The sequence below is a fragment of the Protopterus annectens genome, chromosome 12.part0 (genome assembly GCF_019279795.1).
Source record: "Protopterus annectens isolate FY-2018-M chromosome 12.part0, PAN1.0, whole genome shotgun sequence".
In the NCBI taxonomy this organism is placed as follows: domain Eukaryota; kingdom Metazoa; phylum Chordata; order Ceratodontiformes; family Protopteridae; genus Protopterus; species Protopterus annectens.
In genome coordinates, this window is record NC_056746.1 from 793,343,378 (window position 1) to 793,368,727 (window position 25,350).

Below are 25,350 nucleotides of genomic sequence, written 5' to 3' on the forward strand. Positions count from 1 at the left end.
AAAATGGTACATTTGGCATTTGGCACATATCAGTATAGTATACAGAACAGTCCAATGTGAATAAGAAAGAGGAATCAAAGCAATGCTGTAATTAAAAGAAATCTAAAACAATGATCACAGTCACCAAGAAACAAAGACTGCAAAGAACAAAACTGATGTAAACCCATCTATGCAAAACCATAAATGTTGAAAATGAACAAATAATGTTTTGTTAAGAAAACCAATCAATGCAAATGGTTGCAAGGAGTCCAAACATTTAAATTTGGACTTAAATTATAAAAGACTATATGCAGCACTTTATAAAAAGAGGCATGTATGTAAATACCTATGTCATACCAATGTATGTACCATCACCTCAAAATTTACAAGTGACATTTGCTTTGGAGAACAAACAACACTTACCATGTAGGGGGGAATTCAATAAAGCCAGCACAGACTTATTTTCTGGGTAGGCATAGTGGCATGGAGCTAACATTGAATTAAGGCTCTATGTGATCCAGTAAACAGAGCAGAGGGGTGTGCATGATCTTGTGGACACAGATGTGTCTGTGGCATGCAGATCACCTCATAAGCAGGTGAACTGCATGCAAATGAAGGTGCTGGTGTGATCCATCAAGTAGTTAGGCAGTCCTGCAGACTCTGTGTTGGTGTCCGAAGAGTGCAAGGAAAATATCCGTGTACAAAAAAATAAAAATGGAACAGGAGCTGTAAAAGCCCATTTAGAAGGTCATGAATTGCATAATATTGTGTCCAAAAACTCATGCAAAATAATGTAATAAACCATTTTTTTAAAACCCATATTACATTTGCGCAGTGTGCAGCACTACACAAATGTGCAGTTATGCAAAAAATATTAAAAAGTATAAAAAAATAAAAATAAAAAATATGTGAGGATAATGCATTATAGGGCCCTGCATGCAGTATGTACAATGGTAGATTTCAGTAGATGCTAAGAAGGCAGGCCCTGGAATAGTGAAGTATACAGGCTGTGTGTGCGGATCTGTATGCAAATGAGCTGGGGTTACTGAATAGTAAAAATGGGCCACTGTGTCCACAGATAAAAAAACGTGTAGTACCAGAACCATGTTGGTGTCCACAGAAGAGCTAGCTGACATTGAAAGGGAGTGTGCCACTATATTTATAAGCAGATTGGAGCCCAGCAGTGCCTGTTTGCGTGGCACGCCTCTCAGCTAAGCAGGTAGAGTATGTGTCCAGTGCTGCTAAGCTTTGTTTAGCTGTGGGGCACATGTTTTAGCTGGTTTAAGCTATGCTGAGCATGCCGTGCATGGGGGTGTGTCCAGACTGCTGAGCCAGTGGCACGGGTTTGTGTGCCATGCTGCAGTGCTTAGCAGGGAAGGCAGTTAGGCAGTTTAAAAAAAAAAAAAGGAAATTGACTGGGAAAGACAGTCATGTATAAAATACTGATAACCCCTGTTCCACTTACACTGGCCCATTCAAACCCCTCAATGATGTACCTGGCGGGTGGAATGCATCATAGTTAGCCAATCACGCAGGTTGTATCTGCAGCTGAGCACTATAAAGTATGCATACATCCTACAATCTGATTTTTCCCCCACACTTTGCACCATTGGAGCACAGACTTGGGAATTTTAACCGACAGAATGCTAGAGGCTGCTGCTGCTGCTATGCTGCATCTGTATGTGCTAGAGGCTGAGGTCAGTGCTGATGCTGCCACTGACAATAGGTCTACACTGAGAAAGGGAAGAGTGTTCAGGCCCAGAGTAACCTTCCAGGAGCTACATGAGCTGGCAATTGTAGAGCACTAGAGGGTGAACAGAGACATACTACAAGAACTCACTGAATTCTGCCTCCCTCAACTCAGACCCAGAGCCAACAGAGGGGAACCCATCCCAGTGGAGATAAAGATATGTGTATACCTTAAAATACTAGCTACAGGTACTTTTCAAAGACCAGCTGGGGACATGATGGGGGTCTCACAGGCATCTGCATCTCCAGTTCCTGGTTGCCATGCAAACACATGCCAGTGAGCACATTTATTTATCCCTCACCCCTGAGGAGAGGGCAAGTACTATGCGTCTCTTCTACCATACAGCACACTACCCTAAGGTACTGGATGCCATAGACTGTGCTCATGTACACATTAAAGCACTGCAAAGTGAGGAGGGTAGAGTCTACATCAGCCGCAAGGGGTATCACTCCATCAACTGCCAGGCCATGTGCAATGCCCAGGGCATCATCATGAATGTGTGCACTGGCAGCCCTAGCAATTATCTCACCTCCCATATCTGGCACTCATCACAGCTGTGCCAAATGTTTGCCAACGTGGACATCCTGTATGACCATCTACTGATGAATGCTGGCTATGCACTGGAACAGTGGATGATGACACCCATCAGAAATGCATACACACCTACTGAAGAATGCCATAATGAGGCATGCGCACAAACTAGGAACATCATAGAGTGTGTGTTTGGGCTGCTCAAGTCATGATTCCAGTGCCTTGATATATGTGGTGGAGCCCTGCAGTACTCTCCATCCACATGTGCACAGATGTTCACAGTATGTGCCATGCTGCACAATATGATCCTGCAGAAACAGCTGCAGCAGGATCACAGGGAAGGGACACACAGCCCCGCACCAGTGCCAAGGTCCCCACAGCCACAACCACAGGGGGGACTCTGAGGAGGAACCCCCTGAGACTGTCCCTGTAGGGAGATGTAGGCATTCCCAGTACGCCCTGGCCTTGGCAAAGAGGTAATGCATCGAGCATGCACTGACAACCTAGGGTCCTAGGGACTGACTCCTTACTCCGACTCACATACATAGTAAAAAGAATGTCAGCCATACCACACAACCTGTACTTTACCATGTATTGGCTGTGCACTGCATGCACCAGACAGCCCTGAAACACAGGTATCTCAACTGCTGCATGCACAAGGTAAGTCACTCTCCTTTACAACAAAAGTACGGGGTACTAGACTATGGTAGCATATGTATGGACCTGCTGCATGTATGCAAGGGAATAGAGTGGACAACTGGCTACTTGCATGGAACAAACATCAGTGTGTGGGACAACAGGTACTCTGTCCAATAGTGACTGCCCAATAATATGCAGTAGGCCACAAGGCAGCAAATCCCATTACAGTATGTAAGGGACTTGCCAAACAGCAGGGTCATAGGACAGAAGCACGACTCTTAATGCTACAGGCCCCTTCTCCCAACACATCAGTGTTCACATACAACTGCAGTAAAAGAGTATGTTTGCAAGGATATATCAGCAGACCACACAATCCCAGAGCTGTCCCAAACAACCTGGCTACATGTCCTATTTACCACAATATGCAGGGGTCAAAGTGTATATGTATGTCTGCTGTTGATAGTGTCAAGAATTAAGCTTCACTTTCTGGTGGCAGGTGTGGCTCAGTGGGCTAAGTCCATAGCATGGTTGATGGTGTTCATGGTTTGAAGCTGGCTATATCTACAATTTGCATGTCAGGTACTCCTATGGTAGGAGTCCCACAGAGTGTCAGTTTGTCACAATCTGTTACTGCAAGAAAGCTGGAAAAAGCCAGAGACAACGGAAGGACAGAGGACCAAACTTACAGACATTATACATGCCCTGAGTAACCTAGTTGGTGGCTAGTATAACAGCAGGTTGTAACAAGTCAGAGTAGCAGCAGGATGTAAAGGCCATCACATAGCTGTCAGTATGGACAACAATTCAGTGGGCACCATTTACTAGTATATTACCAGAAAAATGCAACTGTCTGAGGAGCAGATAATATGGGGTGGAATGCTGCACATCCTGCAAAACATGTACAGTCAGAGGTGTGAAGACTGTAACCCTCTGTGTGGTGTTACATCATGCACCCCAGTCACAGTATACCTACAACCAGTTAGAGCAGGAAATATGGACAAAGCCATGAACAGGAGTGGGACAAAGGCCCAATTATAAAGCAAAGGATTAACTAGTGGCCAGACAAATATAGAAAGCGCAGAGAATAACAGGTCATGCAGTAGCATGGGTTCCCTGGTGTGTATGGAGTCAGTAACTCAAATGTTTGTCATCAGTTTTTAATGTCAATCTATAATGATTTTTCACTGATGTACTAGAAAATCACAATGCTATGTAAAACATACCATACATATGATACAAAGCCATCTACAGTCTATTACAATCTGTACATTGCTAGGTATGAGTCATATTATATTCAGCACATAGCCGGGGAATCCCTTGGACATAATATCAGAGAGGTGCTGGACTGTTGAATCAGGTGCAGCAGCCAATTGGCTGTGGCACAAAAAATCTCGGACTGGAGTACAGGTAGGTCTGGGCTGGAGTCACCTTGCAAGTACTGACAGTCACACTGGGCATGCGCCTACACTTAGCTAATTTCAGCCCATGTCTGATGCCTCATCTGCCTAAAGAACTGAGATGTGAAAATATCTCTGTGCATAGAGATAGCTATGTATACATATCTGTCTGTCCCCCTCAAGCAGAATTACCATAACCTATCAGTATGTGGCACACAAACATTTTTTATATACATATATATATATATATATATATATATATATATATATATATATATATATATTTTTTTTTTTTTTTTACATGTATATAAATAGATATAGAGATAACATTTATATGTATGTGTATCACTACCCACAGTTCATATGGGCAGAACCAAAACCACAGAGGGCACCAACCATACTTTATCAGGGGTGGTTAGAAGGAAAATTCAGTTGGAAGGACAGAGTGCCACGGATTTTCCGCTACCCATCAGAGCGAACAGGAAACGCTCACTAGACTTCGACAGCGGTCATGGAGCAAAGAGGAAGGAACCTCCGCAACAACAACGAACTCTCCAGAGGTATTGGAATTCGAGTCTATGAGGTACACCAGTGATACACAGAATGATGTTGGTATAACATCATCGACTGTATTGTCTTTGGTCCACAATATATCAAGATATGAACTGTCTGACCATGAAATCTGTGTATTGAATAAAGGGTTATCTTTTATACCGACCACTTCGATGGATATTAGTCAAGCACTCCTCTCAGTGAGGTTATTTGCAAGGAGAGTCTCGCTCAGACTCATGTATGGTCACAACAATACTAGTGATCCTTTGAATCCAGACATGGGTTTCAGGAAGAGAAGTGCTTATACACCTCATTTACAATCTAATATTGACACCTTCATCAGAGTGGTGGAAGCACAGTTATATGATGAATTGGAACGTTCATATACAAAAGGGAACAATTTAACACCACAGGAGAATTTAGCTCTTACTCAACTCAAGCAGAACAAGACTATTATTTTAAGGGCGGCGGACAAGGGCGGCCCTGTAGTGGTCTTGGACAGTGACTATTATTCTAATAAAATGATGGAATTGTTAGCAAGTGGATCTTATATTGAGATCTCACTAGATGAAATTTGTGACATACAAGATAGATTATTCAATGCATTAGATGAAAGTAAAAAGTTAGGGCTCTTGAGTGATGATCTTCTCTCTTACTTCAAAGTTGAATTTCCACTGATTCCCACCATAGGTGGATTGCCCAAGATTCATAAGAACCCCCGTACACCTGAACTTAGACCTATTGTGTCTGGAGCTGGCTGGCTAACGGAGCCAATATCAATATACCTTGATAGCCAACTTAAAAAATGTCTGGCCAGTTATGAACCAGTGTTACGTGACACAGAACAGTTTTTAAGAAGCCTTTATTCTAAAATGAAAGAATTGCCCGAGTCAGATAACATACTATTAGTAACAATGGATGTGACCTCGTTGTTTACTTGTATTCCCAATGAACAGGGGTTAGATTATGTAAGGTCCTTTATGCTTAGAACAACAGACTACACACGCACTAGAATAGATTTTCTTTGTTTTTTGATTGAGATGGTACTAGAGAACAATGTTTTTCTCTTCAACAACATCTGCTATAAACAAACCAGTGGCGTAGCAATGGGCACCAGCTGTGCCAATAGCTACGCCAACTTGGTTATGGCAGAGTTTGAAACCAGACACATCAAGGACAATAAGGAAATAATTTTCTTTAAAAGATTTGTTGATGATCTTTTCTTTCTGTGGCAAGGGTCTATACAGAGCCTGTTAGACTTTCATTCTCAACTTAATAGGGCTACAGATTTCATCAGATTCACCATCAATTACTCTGTACACATGATAGATTTTTTAGATGTACAAATACACAATGCACGAGGTAAATTCAACACTTGTGTTCATAGAAAAGCATGTTATAGGGCTTCGTTTTTGCACAGACAGAGCATGCACAATCCCCAAATTTTTAGAAATGTGATAAAGGGACAGGCGATGCAGCTGTCTAGACTGTCCAGCACAGATACACAATATAGGAAGGAACTGGGAATTTTAAAAACAGGCTTAGTAGGGAGGGGGTATCCTACTCATGAGATACAGAATGTTTATTCAGACATGGATCAACTTAGAAAGGAAAGGGCACAACCCTACTTTTCTGAACATATTGATAGTGAAGTGAAAGTTACCAATAAAGTAGGATTTGAGCGTTTGGTGGTACCATACAGTAGCAATGTTAACAAATTCAAGGAAGTGATATCGAAGAGTTGGAATATTCTATGTTGTGATGACAATGTCAAGGCAATAGTTGGACCATGTCCGAGTTTTACACACAGTAACATGTCCACTTTGAAGCAAATTCTTTGCTATGGTAATAGTTCCAAGACACCCCAGACCGGACTGGAAAGAACATCTAAATGTGGTCATTGTCCACAATGTTGTTATGTGGATGAATCACATTATTTCAAACACCCTGTAAGTGGTAGACTTTGGGAGCTAAGAACGGATGCTACTTGTATGAGTCGCAATATAGTTTATGTGGCTCACTGTAATACATGTTTTTGCTATTATGTTGGAAAGTCCAACCGCTCACTGAGAGAGCGTATTAGGGATCATTACTATTGTCTTCACAGACAGGATTCCAGCAGTGCTCTTGCTAAACACATGTTAAATTGTGGAACAGACCATCGGTTTCTATTTCAGGTCCTCCATGTAGAAGTCCCCTCCATACGAGCAGGGGACATTGTCAATAGAACAGAGGAGGCCGAACTTCGCTGGATCCTGAGGCTGGGGGCCCATAGGGGTATGGGCCTTAATGATACTGTTTCGTTAAGACCGCACCTCAAAGGTAGAAGTCTGCGATAGGCTCTTTGTCATCCTTTTCACAGACTTCATTTACATTCCCATTGCATTCATTTCATCTTTGGTTGGTCCATCTTATCTTTTCACATCACACTCATTTGACCGACATCCTCATAGTATATACACTGTTCTAGGCTTTTTATAGCTTTTCTCTATTTCTGATAGGTCATTTCTGATAGGTTCACTGCATTATTTTTCCTAGATTTATGCCATTACACAGAACATGTTGTTAGGTTGAATTTGAAGCGCATTTTTTCATATTCAAATACCAAGTTTTTAAACAAGTTTTTAAAATTTTATATATGATGCATGGTAGAATGATATGGCTAAGCTGGATTGTATTTAAAATGTTTTGATATCCAGGGCTATTTGTGCAATGATGGGGGTTCGCTAATAACAACGCACAAACTATTGGACAGTGATTTTGTGTATTGTATTGTTTCGCATTTGTCCAACATACAGGGTTATTTGTGCAATAGTAGAGGCATGTTAACATGAACGCATTAGCCATTGGATGGTGATTTCATTGTTTTACATTTGTCCAACATATGGGTTACGCATTCGGCACTTCGTGCACAGGATGCGATGTGTTAGGTTGTCTGTTAAAGAGAATGCATATTTATTAAATAGTGATTTTATGCCTTATTCGTTTGATACGCAGGTTACGCGTTCCGCACCCTGTGTATAGGATATGATGTAATTTCCGGTTCCACACAGGAACATGGATTTACCTGCTTATAGCGTTTTAATGAGGTGAGATTTTAGTCTAAAATGATAGGTTTATCTGTTTTTTACATTGTATATAAGTGCATAATGTTCATTTAGTATTTGTCTGAAGAAGCAGTGGGTAACACCGCGAAAGCGCTTACCTAATAAAAGTGTCTTGCTTTTATTTTTACCATTGCATCATTTGCTTGAGACTGAGCAGTGTTTACGTGTGATGTATGCACTTTGATTTGGAGTATTGACTTTTGCTTGAATTTTGGCGCCGCAATTCATATTCATTTCTCGTCTATAGAGCATATTATAATTGTTATTTTCAAGTTGGTTTTGTGCTCCATTTGGGATTTGTGTTTCATTTTCTTTTGGGATTATCGCTTGGGTGTTTTATCATCATATATATATATATATATATATACAGGCCATATTGTCACTAGCCAATGCTCTACCTAGCAATCTGCAAATGGCCGGAAATGTTGATAGTGGTACCTGTACAGACACACAGCAGGGGTATTAACAGGTATCCCACTGCTACGACAATAGATACAATAACAACATAAAGCAGGTTCATTCTGCAGGCCACACAGGCTACGTAACAGAAGGCCACTTTGTGTAGCCCACAAGTACTGTCGCTGCAGTGACCTATACATCAAATGTAAACGTAACCATTGGTGCATGCGTCTAGTACTGTGAGCTGTAGTGTGTAATAGTAGGTAGGTAGGGGTTCTAATCTCACATTAGCCACTGTGTGTGTGTGTGTGTGTATGTGTGTGTGTGTGTGTGTGTGTGTGTGTGTGTGTGTGTGTGTGTTTGTGTGTGTGTGTGTGTGTGTGTGTGTGTGTGTGTGTGTGTGTGTGTGTGTGTGTGTGTGTGTGTGTGTGCATGTGCGCATGTGTGTGTGTGTGTGTGTGTGTGTGTGTGTGTGTGTGTGTGTGTGTGTGTGTAGATATTTCCCATACAGCAGTACAGACATGCCCATCAGGCCTATGTCTGTGCAATGGCCAATCATTTTATGGCCCTGTGACTAGCATCCTCCACAACATTGTCCTCCCTGTCAATAGCTGCTAATATCATCCAGCTTAACAGCAATGTTAGATGCTCTCTGCACAGATAAGTTCTGTGGCACATGCTTTAAGTGCTTAGTGCTATAGTATGTACTACTAGATAGGTATGGGTTCTAATCTCAGGAAGGGCAACTCTGTGTGCGTGAACGTATCCCCCTTGCAACAGTGTGTCTGTGTGCAATGTTCATATATTTTAAGGCCCCATGCCTACCTGTCAAGCCTCCATTGGTCTCCTTTACAAGGCCTGCTGATGTTATCCACCTTAACAGCACTGTCAGACACTTTTAAAACAGATAATTTCCATGTCGCATGCTGTAAGCATTTAGTGCTTTGGTGTATACTACTAGATAGGCAGGGGTTCTAATCTCAATAAGGGCAACTGTGTGTGTGTATGTAGATATTTTCTATAAAGCATAACAAACATGCCCATCAAACCTAAGTCTGTGCAATAGCCAATCATTTATGGCCCTGTGACTACTGTCCTCTACAACATTGGCCTCCTTGTCAACAGATGCTGATGTCATCCACATTAACAGCACTGTCAGACACTTTTAAAACAGATACTCTCCATGTAGCATACAATAAGTACTTAGTGCTATAGTGTACACTATTAGATAGGTAGGGGTTCTAATCTCAATAAGGGCAACTCTGTGTGTGTAAATGTATTCCCCTTGCAGGAGTATGCCTATCTTTGTGCAATGGTTATGCATTTTAAGTGTGTGTAAATGTATCCCCTTGCAGGAGTGTGCCTGTCTTGCCTATCTTTTTGCAGTGGTTATATATTTTAAGGCAACCTGTCAACCCCCATTGGCCTCCTTTACAAGGCCTGCTGATGTCATCCACCTTAACAGTGCTGTCAGACCCTCTCAATACAGATAAGTTCCATGGAGCATGCAATAAGCACATAGTGCTGTTGTGTATACTACTAGATAGGTAGGGGTCCTAATCTCAACAAGGGCAATTCTGCGTGTGTAAATGTGTCCCCCTTACAGCAGTGTGCCTATCTGTGTGCAATGGGTATACATTTTAAGGCCCTGTGAGTAGCTGCTGACCCTAAATAAGTCACATCTACCTGGGCATAAATGCTATCTGCCACCACCTACATTTGTAGGCACAGAGCACCTAAGTGACACGTATCAAGGGTAGCATGCCTTTTACAGGGTATGCATGCAGGATTACACTGTTCGCCCCCATTGTCCCTGACACACTGTTCTACATATACGCACCTAGGAAACAATGCACATATACAGCCATACCTTGCTGTCATATTTCCACTTTGCTGCCATACCATCCTGAGCCACTGTACTGCCGCCAATTCTCCACAGTGTAGCCACTCAGACCCCTGGAACAGAAACATGCAAAGTTCTGAGAGACACCTGTCAGTCTGCAACACTTCTGCCAAGCTAACATCATGCAACAAAGGGGCAAACACTTTGATGTGTACTCATGACACATGCCAGCATACAGCACCTGTCATGGCATAACACTGCTGCACTACAAAATATCATGTAATGTAATGTGCTCACCCTGTGCATCAGACACATATTTGCATGTCCCTGCATCGATGGTGTGGATGGCAGGGATGTGGCACAGGTATCATGACATGCACAGGGTGTGATGTGGGGGTGCCAGAGGCCTAGGCTGTGCCACACAGTTGGCATGTGTGTGTGCATGTGTCTGGAGGGGTGGTCAGCTGGGCCATGGAGAGGTGCCATATGTGTCTGTTGGTGCCTGCATGTGACAGTGATGTTTGAGTATATGTGCATACACAGTCAAGCCATGTGCTTGCCCTACACATGGGTATGTTGGACAACTGTGGACCGTACATGGAAAAATGAATACTTCACCATCTCTGGCCATCAACACGGGAACTGACTCTGCCAGCAATGGCACTGGCACCACCATGCCCAGGGTCAGATGCTGTACTAGTCGTTGATAGTGACTGGTGTCTGCTTAGCCTGTGTCCCTCACAAGACCACCCAGGACCATGTGCCCATGGCCTGCCACATTGTGGTGTGGGCATCACCCTCTCTTCTGTAGTGCTGGAGGTACTGCCACTATGGGAGCGTGAATGTGCACAGCCAAGTGGACTCTCAGCAGATGTTCTGACCTACGGCCACATGTCTAATGCCCTACTCCTACCATATGTTCTAGCACAGACAATGTGTGGTCAAGGACTGACAGTGTCTCACCCCACCATCTGTCCACTACATCAGTGAAACAATGCATGGCATCACCAATGTGGTGGAAGGAGTCACAGATATCAGACAATGATGCATCCATGATACTGAGCATCTGTCTGGTGTTGCATTCAGAATGTGCATGTGCCTCCATGATGGACTGAAACATGCATCAAGTGACCCATGATGTGACACCTGTGACAGGTGGTGGATGGGCAGCAGTCCTCCTTCAAGCACCCCTGTCAATCTGCCTGTGTGAGACCTTACCAGCTCTCTGGCTATGGCTAGTGTGTGCACTCACTTATGCCATAGTTGCCACACTCTCCTGTTCGATGTTGCCACACTCTGACTGTCCGATATATATGGCTGCAGGGGACTGGGTATGTGTGGGCATACTGACTGTGTGCAGGGACAATGGAGGAGAAAGTGGGATGCCAACCCTTGGGAAAGGTTCTGTCCCCAACAATCACACCTGTGCCTCACTATGGCCACCATCATTATCAGAGTCCAATGAGACACTGACATCAGGTTGTGAGGGGGACACACTCCAAACCCCATGGTGACCTGTGAGGGGGAAGACAAAATAAGTACATTACTACTTGCACTATTATGTATGGTAATCCACACACATACACATACAGGTGAGGAGCCACAACTGCGTTACACATACCACTTATTTCCAATCCCATGCACAACACACAAGCAGACTACAACATACACAGACAAGACAGGCCCTTTATAACATGCACTGCAGCTACATACACAGAGAAGACAGGCCCTTTATAACATGCACTGCAGCTACATCTGATTAATGCTGACAGTACTATACAGCTGTACAATAAGCAAAATGTCAGTGAATGTGATAGACCTACACCTAAAACAGAGTGCACCCGTCTTGAACATACTATGCCAGTTCTAGTGTCACTGCCTCGGGTATGTACCATCTCCATGTTGTGTGTGAACAGGCATCTGTGAGTGATCACCTCCTGTGCAGCAGACTGCATAGACCTCCTCAAAAATAAGTCCATATGTGTTACTGCTCCTGCACATACACACTTGTGATTATCCATTCAAAGCACGTCAGTTAACTCCTCTGAAATTTAACATACAAGTATTGTACTCTGGCTAAGCATAACAGTTGTGCCTAGGGCAAATGTCAGCCATTAACATTCATAGGGTATATATGATACATACAACAAAAGTAGCACACTTACCAAGTACAGAACCTTGGACTCCAGCCACACCTGACATACCTATGGAAATGTGAGAGAGATGCATTATCAGCAATAACAAATGTGGCATTGTTACAGGGTAATATGTGTATATCAACAAGTACAGTAGCTAATGTGATACTGCCTACATTGATATTTTAAGCATGTGTGCACAACTGTGAGTTAAAACCAAACCACTAACCCCAATGCAGATACACCTGACACCTGTGTACTGGTATGTAGAGGCTGCGACAATGGCTGATACAGTATTACATTGATGAACACAGGAAGCTTAATTGGATGCTACTCTGCTGTGAATGCTGTGGCACCTACCTCCACCATGTATGAGGTGATAGATGCTTGTGGTTGTTCCCAGGTTTGCCAGCAATTCCTCTGTGGCTGAGAGTGATTGTTCCACTGCAGGTCTTCCACTGGTGGCAGCACGGTCCCTGGTCACAGTGGCAGGCCTTTGCCATGCAGCATTGATCATATCTGTGGCCTGGTGTTGGACCTGTTCATAGGTTCTGTACTGTAGCCCTACATTGTTGACTGCTGTGACAAGGTCAGCCCACAATGCTGCATGTTGGTCATGACTCTGGCGAGTCCTGGACAGCAGAATGTTGTGATGCAGTTGGAGGCCATCCAGGATGACATTATTTTCAGCCTCTAAAAATGGTGGGTACCTCCTTCTATACATCCTTTTTGAAAGACAACAAGAGGAGGAACACATCCCAGGACCAGATATATTGATATCCACTATGTATAGATCCTGCACATTCAAATTGCCCAGTACTATCCACTGCTACCTCCAACGCCATACCCTACAGTCTATCAACACACTACGTATGTTGCTATCACCAACATAATTGTAATACCGGTTATGTCCCTGTGTGCCGTGACAGAGTGTGCTGTATGTCTCCACACCCGTCAATGCCATCTACTGTGGTGTGTCCCCTGTGGGCAAAGTCCCACTACTATGTCATACGGCCACTGTCAGACATATAGGTGTGTGTTATTTCATGTATGTGGGGACAGTCCAGCTACATCACTGTACCACAATGACAGACAGCAGTGCAAAGCTGCTGTAGTCTATCTTCCCTGTAGTCGTCATACCTCTCAAGTACACAGATGTCTGCCAAATGTGTATGTTTGTCTGATGTATGTGGTCCTTTTGATAGACACCTGTAAACATCTGTCAGCAGGTTGGCCAATAATTGATGGTTGTTCCCAGAATATAGTTTCATAGTTTCATAGTTTAGTACTGGGCTATCTGCCCTGGGGCATTTATAAGCCTAGCCATAGTGATGTGGCTTTCACCACCCCATGTAATGGTACAAAAGTGTACAGAATAGATTTAGAATACTGTGCCTCTGTCTAGTAGTGACACAGTAAAGACCCCCTTACATAATAGAATTAGTTTACTGTGCCTCTATCTAGTAGTGACACAGAGATGACCCCCGGGGTAAACCTACGATCTCCCATCCACTCGTCAAGATTTCTCTTGAAGAGAGTCAGTGAGGGGCTCTGTCTAACATGAACTGGAATTCTGTTCCAGAGTATGGGAAGCCTCTGAGTTATGAATCTGTCCCTCCAGCATGTCCTATTCATATTTGTGCTGAGGTTTAAATCTTTAGCTCTCGTGGTTCTGATGGATTTGGATTTTTTGAGGTGGAGCATGTCCATCAATTCCTGATTGGTCATGGCCTTGTACGTCAGGCACAGATCACCTCTGAGTAGGCGGTATGCTACTGAATAGAGCTGGAGTTTCTTTAGTCTGGCAGCATATGACATATGTTGGAGACCCTTGATCCTCTTGGTGAGGTACTTTTGGGGTCTCTCCAGTTGTTGCAAGTGTCAGGTGAGGTACATACCAAATGGGGCATTGTACTCAATCATGGGCCTGATAAGGGAGGAGTATAGGGGTACAATGACCTCCTTTGATCTGGATGTGAATCCCTTCATGATAAGGTGGGCAAGGTAGAAAGTCTTTCTAACCACTTTGGCAACGTGGGTGTCAAATGAGAGGTCACTATCAACTTGGGTCCCCAGGTCTCTGATTACTTTTTCCATACTCAGTGGATTACTGTCTATGTGATAATTTGTGGGTACTTTGTTTTTCCCAAAGGGGATGACTATACATTTTTTGGCATTTAGTTTAAGGCCATGACTCCGGCACCAGTTGTCCGTTTCAGTGAGGCCTTTCTGTAGGATGTAAGTGTCAGCTGGTTTATCGACTATGGCGCCTAGTTTGCAGTCATCTGTGAACTTTGTCAGCCACAACCCTCCCATGTTTGCTTTCACATCTGAGAAATAAATGCCGAACAAGAGGGGTCCCAGGACAGAGCCCTGTGGGACACCACTTGTGACTGGCTTTGAGTCTGACATGGCTCCAGCGATTTTGACTTTATGGGTTCTGTCCTTTAGCCAGTTTGCAACCCATCTTGTGACATATGGATTCACATTTAAGCTGTTGAGCTTGTCTATGATGCCTGAGTGGGGTATTGTGTCGAAAGCTTTAGCCAAGTCCAGGTAGGCTGTATGGACTGCTTTGCCCTCGTCAATGGCTCTAGTGACTGTTTCGAAAAAGTCAACCAGGTTCAAAATGGTGAATCTGGCTGTCACACACCAGAACCCTCAGAAAACAGTTATGTTACAGTAATGCCTGTCACTCTATTCATACTCTTACTTTGTATGACCAACATATACACTCTGTTGCTGATGTTTGGCCTGTGTTCTCAAAGTAACACTGGCTATGACCTGACTTCCTGCTGTAGGGGTTTGCCAGGTATGTTAGCCATAGCTCTCAAGCAATGACATACGAATGTCAACTAAACTGTGGCCTAGCCAGAGTACATCAGGGACAGTCATAGACACCTTTACAATGTCTGACCTATTCCTGTGTGACATTCACAGACTGAGAGATGTTGAATGACAGTACATCGTGTGATATGACAGCTGTGTCCACCCTCACCAGTATGCTCACCACATAATCCAGTAGAAGTCATACAAGAGCCAGCTGTTGTAGAAGGAAGTGAGAGTGCCACAGCTGTGATGTAATTTACAGCAGGCACAGTTGAGATGCATGCCTGCAGTTGTTGGACAGCAGAGTGTGAACTACATGTCATTCCCAGAGAGGAACTACAGGTCTACTGTTGTAATCCCTGTTCCCCATAGCTGCATCCTCCCATCTGCATCCCATTATATAGGGACTTGTATTACATACCTGGTAGAGTAACAATCCTTTTGTGAAGAAATCCTGAAAAACAGTGCTTGGTAAATCACAGTCTATTTTGGTATAGCAAGTTACAGACCTGTTTCCCATAGGCAGTTGCTTGCCTTTTGTAGGTAATGCTCAGTAACAGGTAATTGTCTGTGCACCAATCTGTGGCTCAGACTTGCTAGTTGCATCCAGAACAGCTGGGTTGCACTTTCATTAGCCAATGACATAGCACAACAGTACAATATTTACAGCCTTCATGTAGGCCTTAGCACCTTTCTTAGTCTGTGAGATGGACATTAGTGAGCATTGCAGCATTGCACAGGGTAGCTACTAATACTGTCCACTGTTGAAATTTATGAGGTATGTCCACAGTTTTGCATGCCATGTTTGGCCATTGTCAATTGACTTTATGATTATCTGGCAGTTCAGTGTTAAACATTGTGGGTTAAGGTCAGTAAGGGGGAAAAGACATGTGGGTGTCAGACATCATACCCATCAGAATATGCATGCTGCTGCAGCATATGGTGGTCTATCAGTTCTATATGTTTGTAGGGGTAGACTGTAACACATGTCCCTGTTGCTTGACCTTTGCCCCCCTACCCCTTTATGTATGGGTGTCGTGTGGATCTCTTGTTCTAGGAGGTTGTGAGGTATGGTAGGTCTGTAGCAGATAGCGTAACATACAGCTGCATATGTTGCAGCCTGCAGCTGCTGCTTTTTGCCTAGGACACATAGTGGGAAGTGTGAAAACATTGGAGGACAGCAAGCTGTATGTGTCCCTGATGGAGCAGTGTCAGCTCTGTCATCACAACACAGCCATGGTGAAGGTACCAATAACAGTCCAGTCGAGGCATGTGCCTAGGGTACATCTGTTATGTAACAGTGCCAATCAGAGAGTAGTAGGCAACATATAGGTAGGCTATACAAATATGTGCAATGAGTCCATGCCTACAGTCCTTTGACTTGCTAACGTGTAGCAGTTAATTCAGTATCAGCAACCTGTTTTGGTTAAAATTGCATGACGCTGTCATTATTTGCTGTATTGTCCAGAATGTAATTGAAGTGCAGCCCACTGGATTCGAACCCAGGACTGTGGGTGGCAAAATGCACTTTATGCATGGCATTTAACAGACTGAGCTACAGAGTGACAGCTACAGTAGCTGTATTTGCAAGATATATGTCCATGCATACAGTCTGTGACACAGGAATTGCATCAGCATGTGTTTTCTGATGAGTATGAGGTGTGACACTCACAATTCTGTCATGCTTTTCTAATCTCAATCTTTAATGGCGTGCTTTTTGTGAAACCGTGCCAAAACTAGAAGGCACAACTGTGGACATTCTGCAACAGTCTGTGCAGTTGACAGTTATACCTGCTATCCCAGGCCTCACGTACATTCATTAATATTTATTAGGCTGTGTACTGGTGTAGTGTCTGCATCACAGTCCCAAGTACACTGCCAATTTCCCCATTATATGTACTTGCAGTGTGTCAGTGTCAATTAGGATATGTTGGTGGAAACACCTGCTGTAATTCAGAGCTGAATGTCTTAGTAAGCTAAAGCACTGTGTTGTAGTTGACAGGGCCTGGGTTCGAAAAGTGGCAGGGGTGATTATTTTGCAGATATGCCTAACACTGTCAGAAACACACATAAGATGATTAAGGCAGTTTTGAGTGGGTTTGCCTGGGTTTGTGCGGTGCGATGCACTGTTTAGCTCCGCTTACACCCACGGTAATTATAAAAAAAGAAAGGAAAAGAAAAAAGGGTGATAGGAAAGTGGTGAAATGGGGGCAAGCAGGGGGAAAAACATACTGAAAGGCAGGTAGGGATGTTCAGGATGGGTGTAGGAAAGGACCATAGCTCTCCATTTCTTCCAAAGCAACAACTGTGCAGGTTTCACAAAATTTGGAGCCTCACACCCCAGAGAGAGGGCTGAGGGCAACATAATTGTGTTGATTAATTCATGTAAGAATTCATTGTGTCCAGTGGATGCAGGTGCGAATTGGAGATCTATTTACGGGGCGATATTTTTTTGGGGTGATAGGTCTTTTTTTTTTTTTTTTTTTAAGGTGAGACTGGAGTGTTAGGCAAGGGATAAAGGTACATGTGGGGAGGAAAGTTGGGTAGGAGAGGTTGCATTTGCAGACAGACAAGACAGTCAAGATAGCATACAGGGATGGTGTATGACACATGAGGGGGTAAACACCTTGGAGAGGGAGGGTGTTGTGGAATCAGAGAGCCATGTGCCCCCAGATGGCAGCAGTGTGACTGAGCTCCCCACCCATTAGCAATCAACACTGCTCCTTCACTGCCCCAAAGGTGGCTGTGCTGGAAGCTGGGCACCAGGGCCACCTTGCCCCTATAGGTTGGCCAGTCTGCCCTCAATCCAGCATAGACAGTTCTCATAACCACCTGCACCATCACCAGTAGCTGTTCCTGGGTGAGAAGACCCCCTCCATTCCCACTCCCAGGAGATGAATGACCCCATCCCCCGAGGCGGTTCCACCTGTATGTGGTGCAGAGCCAGCAGAGGGGGCACCATTGGCTTGTGTCCTAGACATGCTTGGACCCAGTGCCATGGCCAGCTGAGGTAGGGTAGGAGTATCACCAGGAACCGGCCTACCCAGTCAAGCTGTGGTGTTGAAGTATTTCAATGTGTAGAGGTCAGTAATGAACATAACATTTTGCTAGTTATAACAACATGCCAGAACATTGCAAATAATCCAGTAACATAACATTGCATAGTATATGGACCACAACAGTAAGTGAGATAACAGTCAGTATAGTAACAGCATGCCAATAACAGTTACTGCATAAGGCCAACAACAAAGGTAATTCAACATGCTGTTAGTATGCAAACATTGTATTACATAACAATAATAAAACAAACATAACGTTTGGAGAATAACATTTGTTAATAGTAAACCATGACCAATGTATAACAATAATAAATTATGATGAAGATAAGGGGTGGGGGGAGAGAAATACAGTCCATTAGTACCAGTATAGGCTATATAGTTTGCAACTGTACTGTTAATTACTCTACAGGTCTGCCCTTCCTTTATGAATAACAGTGCCCTATAGCTGGTATAGCATGTTCATACCTCTCAAGATATCTGCATGGGACAGTATGGGCCAAGCTGTTAACACCTGGAGGTACACAGCTACAGAGAACTATTACATGTCAGGTGGACCTATACGACTATCAAGGTGTACTGGTGACTGATGTAGTGTGACTGTGCTATTGACATATTAATGTCAATGATAGATCTGTGACAGAGGGATTAGGCGACAGTGATTACAGCCTGTGACAGCATGATACTTGAGAGATATGTATCGTGTACAGTACAGAGAGTAAATAACTATCATGCGTACCTTGGCAGGCATGGGGCTAGACCATCAGTGAACATTCACAGACACACCAGGCATACAGCCATAAAAAGTCTACACATTTTATTTAATGTATTAACTTATATTAGTATTGTACTTGTTGCCCTTTTTTTTTTCTGAAGTGTTATCACATTCCTGAGCAATGCTGTTAACACTCTGTTACAGCTGAACACACAAATTATTAACCCATACTAAGGCCTACTGCACCTGTTTACCTGTAATTCCTGTGAGGAGAAAATCTGTTAACAATACATAACTGATTCAATAATATTTCGTAGTACTTGTCACTTGATTCGAACCCTGCTCTATGTCTGACAAAATGTACATCAGACCTAGGATTTATCAAACTGAGCTACTGAGCTACTGCTGCATATCAATTGACTGATATTTGTCTAGAGCTCACCTGGTAACAAAATATGACCTGGTAATAGAAGTAGAGTGTTATACAAGACTGCAGTGATACTTGAACACACATGCATGAGATTCGTGCATAACAGAGATACTAGGTGAACTGTACATTAATACATAGAATGCAGGTGTAGACAATAAACCCCTAGTGGGTGGAAATACCTGTGATGTGTACAAACCATATTGGAGGGCTGGGTTGGCTACTTGACCCATATAGAGTTGCAGATGGTATACTTGAAGTCTACAGCTATTAGTTTCATACTTGCCTGCAGCACCATACCTCAGAGCAGGAATGTATGTAGCTGAAATGCAATGGTAACACAAGACAATCCTGATAAACACAATATACTTTGGGTGTTCCTGGTAGTGCTTCAGATCTCAGTGCAGAACAAATATCATAATGCATATATCTTGCACTACACCTCTAAATCTACAATTTAGCAGAACACTCTTTCTTAGCTAACCTTGAGTCACTTAATGGTATTCTTTGTGTTTTTAGTTCAGTGCAGATGTAGTACTCAATTTCATGAACAGCCCAAAATGCACACATATTGCACAACACAGCTTTATTAGGGGTGACTTCATGCAGCTATTGAGATATTTTCAAGTCTTTATTGCAGAACAGTTCATATAATGCAGGTGTAATTTGACAATTAATGCAGTAGAACCTTTATTTCCTTAACATTATCAGGTTTCATGCTTTCATCTTTATTGAACTATATGTGGCATTGCTCACTTATTTCAGTCCAGGTGCAAGACCAAATTCATTGCAGTACAATCAAAACTGTATATACCTAATGGCAGTTAATTTACTCTTTCTTGCTTATATGAGTATAGATTGCAAGATACATCTGTACTCACCACACTCACGGTGCAACCTGACCAGGCACCCCTGCATGGGCCTCTAGGTTGTGATCTCTCTCCTCTGCAGCTGTAGGGAGAGAAGCACACCATTATGCGTACCTGTGTATCACACATTCAGATTACGTATTGCTAAAACAATGATAACAGTACTTAAAAACATGTGGAGCATTCCCATCCCAAGCATTCTGGACCAAGGTGTCCAGAAGTCCCCTCTTTCATCATTTCAGATCATCATAATGATGATGGACCTGGTCATCTGTGCGGGGGATACCTGTTGCACTTGTGAGATGGTGTGCCAGCCAGTCCCAGGCTTCTGACTTGTACTCCGATCCCTGGTACTGGCCCTGCAGCAGCCAGACATCATGATATTTCACAAGGAGTCCAACCATGACCCTGGACTACAGAATGCCTCACTGCTGTGCCTGGAAGCATGCACCCTCTCCAACACCTGCTATAGTCCCTGCCAAGTTCAAACTCCAACCGGTTCTGCTGTATACCTTCCTGTCGCACTTGAATAAGCATGTTTACCCACCCTTTACCACCACTGGGCAATTTTTAAATATGCAGCGCATCACTTAGTACCATGCACATCAGCGTAGATCAGCTTAGCAGTGCTTAAACTGGAAATGCTTAGCAGTGCTTTGCATCACTTAGCAATACACAAACCAGCTAAGCACTGCTAAAATATTCCTTGTTTAAGCAGTGCTTGGCAAGGCTTAGCTCTGTTAAGCAGAGCTTAGCTGAGAGCAGCAAAGCAGGATTTAAAAATACTTCTTATAATGTGTATTTGCAAAATAGCTTCTTAATAACCTGCGTATTTAAACTCTGCACTTCTGGCTGTCACTCTAACCATTTGGCTACGTGGATGTGTGGAATGCTGTTATACTTGTATATATACCACTCCACTATACTTAAGCACCACAGCGCGCCACTCAAACCCATTCAGCTATGCTTAAACTTGACCTTTGCATTCATAATTAAATATAAATTAAATATATCTGGTTTCTATTTTTAGATGTCTGTGATGCGCAGTGTACAAACATAAAAAAGTAAACCTTTATTACAAATGCATACATTGATATCTGGAACTTTGACAGTGCAGGGGGTGTGATACTCATCTCTGGACACAGTAACACACTCCCTGCACTTATTCAATAACAGTGTTACACACCTCTCCCTCAGTAATGCACCTTTATTAATATGCATGGCATGCTACCAAGGGGGTACTGCATACACAGACACAGTACCTTCCATGTAGGCTTTACACTATGCCTACACAGATTAAATCCACATGATGGTCTTCTCACAGTGAATCTGCTTCATTTTACTCACTCTGTTGCATGCAGACCACAGTCTGCAGTACCATGTTTCAACATGATTCTGTGTCCTCAGTAAACCTGCAGTGAAATATGACTCACTCTAGAAAGCCTCAGAAAGTGATTTTTTTTCCAAGTCTGAGTTCTGTTCTATGGTGCAATTAGTTAGAAAAAGTGCTTCATGAGGCATGTGTGGGGAATGTGTATGCACCAGGAGATTGTATAGTAATCCCCTTACAGCTGTGATTATGAATGTCAGCCACTGAAGAGGGGAGGTTAGTCTATAAAATCAGAGAACCTCTAGAGGCTGTCTGTATGGCAGCCTCCCTCAGTCTGATTTCATCCCATTGGAGAAGAAATGAGTTGAATGATTGTGAGATGGCTAATAGCTAGCAGGCAGTGAGGGATAAAAATGCAAAAATAGAAAACCAATGATTACATTTCTTCATCAAACAACCTGTCCAAAGTGGAACAAGCACTTCAGCAACTCTGCATTAGGGAAGATATTCCATACTGATTTTACAGCAGCAAACAGGGCAGCACTTAAAATAATAGCATTCTGCATAGTTAAGGGATCTAAGACTTAGCAAAAGACATGTTAATAAGTATTGTTGTTGGTGTGATGATTTCATCTGTAATGAGGTGCTGATACTTTAGACATATGTTATTTGTCTTGAGTGCATTATCCACTTTGATATTTCTGAGTATATTCTTCACCTAAATTGAGCAAAGCAGTTGACAGTATAGGATGCTGGACTACACAAATACAGTCTAAGAAGAACAATTACAGGTGATTAATCATAGTGGTGTAATTTGTCTACCAGCGGTTTTCATCTCCAGAAGAAGCCTGGGGAGACAGATACAAAGGAAAAATCTGCTGGAACTAGCCCAATCCTGTATTTTTGTGAAAAAATAGAGACGTAGTTCACCTAAGTCTGGGCCACCAACAGTTTGATACCACTTCCTGCAAGGTTGTTTTCCCCTTTTCCTGACTGATGTGGTCGCAAGGGATGAAAACTTTTAGACCTTTTTAAGAGTGCTCTTTATTGTGAGCAGTACAATGAGAAGAGTTCAGAAACTACCAGAATATGCAGGTGAGTTACGCACAGATACAATTTCATTTTAATTCATTTATCCTTGGTTGCTTGTTTTTCACTGTTGAAAGTAGCTTACTTTTCTTCTGTTTTTCCACAGGGCATCAGCTACTCTCCACCCTGTGCTGAGTTGCACTTTACAATACATTTATAAGTGTGCTTTAGCGTCTAGCTACACATTCATTTTTCATAGCTATATACACAGAGTAACTTCCATGTTTCTAAGTATACATAATTTGTAAGGCATATATCTGGGCTGGTAAACTGAGGGGGTTTTCCACATTTCCAGAAAGGGAGCTATGAGAGTGGGCAGGATTCACGAAGCCTCTGTGTAAGAGATACATGGCTTACACGGAGGCTGCAGTTAAATGGTGTGATGTCAGCATGTCATGCATATGCATGAGGGCATGCTGAATCACACCGAAGGCTAACACAGTCCGTGGAAGACAGTAGGGGGTGTGTCCGTAGACCGAGCCCTGCAAGCGGACACACCCCCAGAAGAGTAAAATTGCCCAAAGTAAACACCCACGACAGAGGCCATGGAAATGTGAATAAACACATGCCCCCACAGACTATGAACATAAAATATATAAATGAACATGTTATATATTTTTTTTAAATCGTAAAGATGTTTGCCCGTGAGTGCACTCATTTGCGCGGGCGTGCCCATAGCTTAGCCACAGTTAGCAGTCAGTGGAAAAGGATATAAGAACTAAATATGCAAAGTAAGCTAAGAAACAATAGCATAGCGGTAGAGACATCGGCTGAAAAGCAGGCATTCATGTTTCGTGCCCCCACAACATCAATTTTTATTTTTAGTAAAATAAGCACGAAACAAGTCCCTGACAAACATGTACACATATAAAATCATAGCTTATGTTAAATGTAATGAAATAGTCCATTTATTTTGAAGAAATGTGAGATAACAAAACAATAAAAAATGTGAGATGTGCCTATAGCTGAGCTACAGTTTAACAAGGTGAGTGCATCTGCCCGTAGGTGAGCAGTGGTTTAACAGGTGTAAAATGAGTGCCTGTAGGTGAGCAGTGGTTTAACATGCTGAAGCTGTGTGCCCCTAGCTGAGCTGAGCTTAATATGCATGCTAACAGCCAAATGAAGTGTAAACCAGCGTACCCTGTTTGCGCGAAGCTGCGCACCGCGCCAACAAGCTAACCAACGGGCAACGTTGAGCAAGCCGTATCAAAACTGCCTTTACACAGACACATCCCTCAGCCTGTCTAGACAGTCATAAAAAATAAAAAGCAGTGGCCAGGTTCGAACCCAGGATACTATGCACCATAGTCAAGGTACTGAACCACTAAGCCATGCCAGCAGTACCTATAAATGCAGTAATAGCAAATATATAGGAATGAATACAAAGTGGAGCATGACAAAGCAGGTTTTGTGAAGTTGATACAATTCCAAAATGGCCAATCACAGATATGTGCGGAGAAAAACGGCATATATAAGCCCCATAGGCGGGAATACACAGCATAAACGATTGTAGAACTAACTTGCAGCCAGAATGTCAGGAGTAGGTGAGGGTAGTTGCTTTCGAGCACAGAGGTGGGGCGTTGAGGAGTCCAGATACATGGTCTGGCTCCTAGTCCACAATCATGAGGCCCAACTCATGCAGGGCCAGGTCCTGTGGGGAGCATATAGGGCTGAGGCGTGGGACCGGTTGGCTCATGATCTCACCAGTGCCACAGGGATTCCAAGGACTGGTGAGCAGGTTTGTCACCACCATGCGGACCTGAAAAGACGCAAGCAGGACCAATTGAACCTTTGGATCCAGGAGGCCCGGCAAATGCCCAATGCCCCACTACTAAGTTACATTTAATTATGTATGTAAGAAATTAAACTAGCTGATATTATGGAGATGTGTATTCCAATATTACTTCATTTATATTACAGCTGCAGGTGTCCATTCTGCGAACCGCAGAGCCTATGGCGATAGGCTGGTGCGGTTGCACCACCAGGCAGGTCAGTAATCCTCTCCCAGTAACTGTAAAGAAATATAAAAGTATGACAGCAAAAGAGTGCAGTGTTGTCACTAAGTAATAGAATGTGCAAGTAACAGTGTAAGAGTGTTTGCAAGTATTGCTTGATTACAAAAGTGTGTTGCAGTCTGTAATCCAAACAGAAAAATGAAAATGTCTGAAATAAAGATGCCCCACCTGTAATATAATAGTACACAACATGCAGCAGGCTGAAAAGTACAGCTGCAGAAGATGAGCAAATCACATGTGTGAAATATACCCCTGTTGAAATACTGAAACATGACAGAAGTGAGACTGCTGGAAAGGATTGTAATAACTACAGGTAAAACATGTCAATAAAGCCTAGAAGTAAGTACCATCCCGAATAGTAAAATGAAAACAAGTGAGAGAGTGTGAGAAAGAGTTATGAATCCACCAATAAAGTAGTAATAACCCCTGAATAAAGTATACTGCAGTCAGTACAGAATGAAATGAATGTGAGAAGCAAAACCAAACAGCGAAATCTGTTCAAAGTGTTGCTGCAGCTGGAATGTGTATCCCAAAATCTGGATATGTTGCTCACAGTCTGCAATATGCAGATAGTATGATTGTCTGACATACCAAACATCCACAGTTGTCTATAGCTATATAAAGCAAATGTAGCAGGATGATGTAGCTGAACAAAGCCAGATATGAATGTGTATGAAGAACAATAAAA